General features: G+C 41.6%; 1 protein-coding gene across 1 annotated transcript in view; it reads right to left on the bottom strand.

The window, feature by feature from the left end:
* The window catches only part of LOC119415786 (galactose-3-O-sulfotransferase 3), a 38,397-nt gene extending 33,872 nt beyond the window's left edge, over positions 1–4,525 (bottom strand). Inside the window, exon 1 of the mRNA XM_037682959.1 lies at positions 4,499–4,525. The gene's annotated coding sequence lies outside the window, so the exon portion shown is untranslated. The remainder of the gene's footprint in view (positions 1–4,498) is intronic.
* Positions 4,526–6,086: the final 1,561 nt, after the last annotated feature.

Genomic DNA, 6,086 nt, shown 5'->3' on the forward strand with positions numbered 1-6,086 from the left:
CTACGTACCGAGGGACTACTGTATACGCCAAATAAACAAAACTCAAATATTTCTACATATTTTTAGGAATTTGTACACATGTAGCACTATCAAAATGTGTTTTAATAATTTTTTTTGCTAAGTAATTAATAGGGATGCACCGATCCACCTTTTTTCCGATCTGATACCAATATTCACAGTTAGTTGTCTACCGGTACCGATCCGATACCGATCTGAAAAACACTGTTGAATTAACAAAAATGGCTAAATCATGTCATCTGGACCCGTTTCTGAAACAGGTCCACATTACATGATTTAGCCATTTTTGTTGTCTACCTGGACGATTGAGCTTACAAACCCAGTGCTGAATTAACTTAAAACATTTGTTTTGTTAAACGCAGACATGCATGTACTGAATTACAAATTTATTGAAAGCTCTGCACCATAACAGCACATTTAAACACACCGAGAGCTTCACAAGCTCGGTCATAAATGTAAAAACAACACAACTTTAATTTGTTCAGTCAGTACATTAGAACGTGACGTCACTCAGAGCACAAAGCACAGAATTCTAGGGAATAGATCTGCTGAGTCATGGATCGCTCACATTGTCAGGGTGAATGAATTAATGAAAAAATACCCGATCCAGACGTTTTTTCGATATCTTTCCGATACTGGTATCGGATCGGTGCATCTCTAGTAATTAATTCTAATTACTTGACGTGCACATCTTCTAGCTTCCATCGCGGTGTTGCTGCAGCACCCTCTGCACCCTTACTTCCCACGGCCTTGCCGTAGCAGCATTCTGACGCAGTCTAAGAGCAGGTGTACTGAGCGTGGTGAGCAAGTAGGAGAACATGAAAAATGGCAGAGAAAAGTCTATTTAGTGGGAGCGTAACACGGTCATGAAGTTTTCCACACTGAAGAGGTCACAGCAGGGTCAGCACCTTGTGTAAAGCAGCGCTAAATATGCCCATTAGTCATTGAAAAACCATAATCGCTCTATGGCTAACAAACGTGACCTGCGTAGAAGTGTTATCAGAGGACAACCTCTCTGCATCCGCACCACAACATATCTCCACATCAGTTAATAATAAAGAAAGAAATCATAATTCTCATGGACTCTGGCAGAGGAATGGGTTAAGGCAGATGTTTCTGGCAGGTTTAAGAATCTCATGAAAAACAAACTCCTCTCAGGGAATACAGAGGTCTGAGCTCACGAGCTAAACGATGCATACCGGTAAGATTTCACCCCGATATAGAAGAGCAGACTAAATCGCAGCCAAAATAAACAAATACTGCAAAGTGAGGTCAGGGCTTGCGACGGTTGAATCCAAGAAGGAAAACTGACACAAGGAGCTTGTTTTTAATAAGACGAAAGGCTGACATGGCTGTAAAAAGCATGAACTGAGGAGAAAGTGCAAGGAGAAGCAGCTGTGGAGTAAACAAAATTACGTTCAACTGAAGCTGGAGTAAAGATTAAATAGAAAGGAGTTGATGAGGAGCAGCTGATAGGAACAGGGAACAGGTGTGGTCAGACACAGGAGCAGCAACTGACCGCAGAAAAAGACTGGGAGAATGAACTGGTGGAACAGAGAAACCCCGAGGAGCCGAACCAAACACAAGAATCACAACACAAAAAGAACAAACTTGATAACAAAGCATAGAAAAACCCAACAATACACACATAAATGATGAAAAAATAAAAAAATTAAAAAAATACAAATCCTGACATAATCATGAAAACTAAAAAGGCTAGTCTCCCTTCAACCATTAGAATTTTTTTTTTTTATCTATTCAAGTGTTTGGATCTAAAGAGCAAAAACATTTTATTTGCAGTTTAACTTGGTGCCTCATCTTTAATTTTGTTTTGTCATGATTGAAAACCAACTTATTTTAAATATAAAGCCAGTCTCTTTGTTCAAATCTTGAATTTGGATAAAACAATACACTAACTCAGGGGTCTCCAATTACCAGACCAAGGGCCAGAACTGGTTCATGGATCATTTGGTACCAGAACACGCGGAAATAATAAACTTTTTTTTTTTTAATCTATAAAAATACTTTTAGGGCACGGTGGCTCAGTTGGTAGAGCTGCCACCTCTCAGCAAGCAGGTCGCTGGATCAAATCCTTCCTGTGTGGAGTTTGCATGTTCTCTTCGTGCATGCGTGGATTTCCTCCCACAGTCCAAAAACATGCATGTTAGGCTGATTGGTAACTCTAAATTGTCCCTGAGTGAGAGAGTGAACGGTTGTTTGTCTCGTTTGTCTCTATGTGTCCCTGTGATGGACTGGAGACCTGTCCAGGGTGTCCCCCGCCTCTCGCACAGTGATGTCTGGATATGGGCACCAGTGACCCAAAAAGTAAGAAGCTGGTAAACGATGATGGATGGATGATTTTTAAATAGACTGATCTGCAGAGCATTTTATTGAAAAAGTGAGAATGTCCATTTGCACCTCTTTCTTGTCGCAATTATCTTTTAATGTACAAGCTAAAAAAATATTTACCCCAAAAATTATAACAAAACTTTTGCTGGAACATCCTTCCCCCCACCACTGTATGTGAAAGATATCTTATTTAAAACCTACCTTTGATGCAAAACAGATGAACGACCTCTGCTCTAGAAATAATTTAGACAAACCCCATAACCGAAAAGGTTTGTCTGTTTTTTTCTATCCTTGTTCTTTTGTTTTCTGCATGAGAACCAGGATTTACAAGTTGTTATAAGCTGCTGAAATAAACAAACGGCTATAATTCAGAGTGATGGGGCAGCATCCGGCTGGACAGATGGGGAAGGTTCAGCCCATTTAAATCTAAGAACAAAGCCAATCAAACAAATGGAAATCTGCGTTTTGGAAATCAGCTCCTTCTTCCAAAGATTTCCTCTGATGAAGGTGAATTGATGTGCACGTCTCTCACGTGCACTTCAACCTAACTGAACTGAAGAAAGCAGTCATCCAGATGAGAGTCGATGCTCAGGACAGGATTTAGGTGTGGGCCCCTGAAACTGTTGGAGCCCTATCATCACTTTTAATATAAAAGTGGTTAACGCTGAGGTTTCTGTCCACATTGAGCTGAGCGTCACTGACCCTAAGATTTTTAATGCAGCGCTCCCTAATGGTTTTTGAATCGTGGACCAGTTTCACACAAGAAAACGCTCCCACGGACCAGTTGAGCTGGTTTGCTCATGTGTGAGGAATAATTTAAATGAATTGCAGCGCAAGAAAGAAGGTGCAAATGGAAGTGGTTGTATTTGAAAATAAAACACCCCGCACACAAACGTCAGGGGTGCCACGAAAGCAGGGGGCAATGACTAGCACTATATATTTACTGCCCCCCCAACGGTCCTCCTCAGCTGATCTTATCCTTGACTCCAGGGCTTTTGTGTGGATTTTTTTTAATTTTGCTTTAGATATTTGAGATGAATAAAACTTAATAAACATCAAAAAGTAGGTTTGAATTCATTTTTAAACAAAACGCTTTATTTAAAAAAATCAATCAACAAAAAGCGGGTTGAAGATGAGCACATTTAAATAGTTTGAGTGATTGAGCTGTTCCTGACAAAAACTAAGTAGCCCTTTACCTTTACTCCCATATCACGCTTTATATGACAACAGCATCATTAACAAAAAATAATCAAATAACAAAACAATAAAATCTGTTAAGGCTTGTGGATTTGGTGTACCCAATCTTGTCAGGGGTGCCCATTTGGTCCCCCGTTAGAAAAATGTCTGGACGTGCCCATGCATATATACCATATAGTAATTTAAAGAGAAGTTTGTATTATTTAAATGTGAGCCGGTACCAAACAATATACAGGTCCTTAGCCCAGTTGTGGGATCCCTGCTTTAATTTAATGTTTGAACCCTGAAGACAAAAATAAAACATCTGGACCTGAAGTGAAGTTTTTGTATTAGAATTAGAAAAATTAGAAAGAGTTATTCGTTTTGTTCTGTTACTTGAAGATTATTATGACTGAACTAATTGTTTGAAAAAAGAGGCAGATATAATAAGATTTTTTTCTTCTTTCTGCTGCCTTTCATTTTAAATCTCTTGTATTTTTTATATAGTTATGGAATTGTTTCGTATTTTTAAAATGAATAAACTTTATACCATACCAAGTGTTCCTCCATTAAGACAAGATCAGTGGAAATAAGGTCAAATAGAGAGAATTAGAGCAAACTACACAACGAGCCCTGCAGAAATGCAAATATTCTCTCATGAGGTCTCCCACCAACAAAAGTGGGCCAGATGATCTGGCCCAGATCAGACTGGATTTGGGCTGAATCAAGAGAAATGAATCACCGTGAACTCTCCAAATGGCACGCGCATCAGTCCCGCTGCAGCGCATTGTCCCTGCGAGAGGAGGTGTCGGGATAAATCCATAAATCCGCTTGTTTTGTTTTGGTTGAGCCCGAAGAGGAGCAAACATCAGCGTGTGTGTGTGTGCGCGCGCGCGCGTGCATGTGAGCAGAGGCCATGAGAGATGCTGCGGTAACACAATGGGAAGTTACCCACCTTCATCCCGCGGCTGGGAGCGCAGATGACGGTGATTTCTCTCCCCCCCACCCCCTCCTCCCCACCCGGTCAGTCGGGCTGAGAGTCCTGGGCAGCCCCGCTCTCTCCCTCCTGGTTTTAAATCTCCTCTCTTGTTAGAAAAGACCCCGCTCCTCCTTCTCCTCCTCCTCCTCCTCTTCTTTCGCCCCGCTCTCCTCGGGTTCTTCTTTGTCGGGAGGGGTTGGGGGGGCTGGGTTCGGTGAGCTGTTCGGGGTTAGTCTCGGTCCATGCGGCGGCTCGGTTCGGCTCCATGTACTGAAAGGCAGGAGACGACAGGGAGCTCTCCCCGCCGCTCAGAAGTGGCCAATGCGCGCGCGCGCTTGCGCATATGACGCATGAGTGCGACTCGCTGCACGAGGGCATGCATGATCCAAAATATACGAGCAGAATACACACAGTTTTCAAGCCTTTTTACACATGTGCCCCGCCAAACTCCCCCCAGTGGCGGTGCCAGACACGTTTATAAGGGTGGCCAGACTGAGATCATTGTTTATACAGGGGTGGCCCAGAAAATTACGCCACCCCACCCCCCAAAAAATGGCCAGTTGCCTTAAATTTAGTTTTTCTTGGTCATTCCCTCATTTATTCACACTGGCAGTGACAGTGCCAGCCCAAGCCTCCATGGGGCCCTAAGCGAAATTTGTTTTGGGGCCCTCTATTTCTGTTAATAATGTGGATTACTGCAATCAACGATCAGATGATCAGATCATTCACCCACCTAACATAAACTCATTGCAACTCTGACAGCCCTGTTTACATTATCCTATATGTAAATGTAATCTATCCATCCATCCATTATCTTTTACCCACTTCTTCCATTTTGGGTCACGGGGGTCACCGGTGCCCATGTCCAGCAATCACTGTGTGAGGGACGAGGGACACCCTGGACAGGTCTCCAGTCCATCATAGGGCTACATAGAGACAAACAAGACAAACAGGCATTCACTCTCTCACTCACACCTAGAGACAATTTAGAGTTACCAATCAGCCTAACATGCATGTTTTTGGTCTGTGGGAGGAAACTGGAGTACCTGGAGAAAACCCACGCATGCACGGAGAGAACATGCAAACTCCACCCAGAAAGGCCCCCCGTTTGAACCAGGGACCTGCTCGCTGAGAGACAGCAGCTCTACCAGTTGTGCCACCGTGCTGCCCGTAAATGTCACCTAGTGGTACTAAAAGTAACAAAAGAAGAAAAAAAAAAACCCAGTATGCAAAGTATTTTGCAACAAATGTGTCATTTGATTTATGATTGTTGGTTCCAAAGAACTGCAACAGTAATGTTCAAAATAATTTGTAATGCAAGATCAACAACAAACAACTAATAAAATAACTTAGATGCATAAAAATAAAGTGTGCAAAAACAGACAAAATTAAATAAAATAAAAAAATAAAATATCACGGAAATAAATAATGTAAATGAACAATTACTTGAAACCACGTAAAATGATTAAAAAATAGAAATTTAAAGTTAAATAATTAGTTCTTAAAACTATGTAAATGTATGCAACAATTTGCAAAAGCTGAACTTAAAATATTAAATAGAGTC

The sequence above is a fragment of the Nematolebias whitei genome, chromosome 1 (genome assembly GCF_014905685.2).
Source record: "Nematolebias whitei isolate Nwh7 chromosome 1, NemWhi1, whole genome shotgun sequence".
Classification (NCBI taxonomy): domain Eukaryota; kingdom Metazoa; phylum Chordata; class Actinopteri; order Cyprinodontiformes; family Rivulidae; genus Nematolebias; species Nematolebias whitei.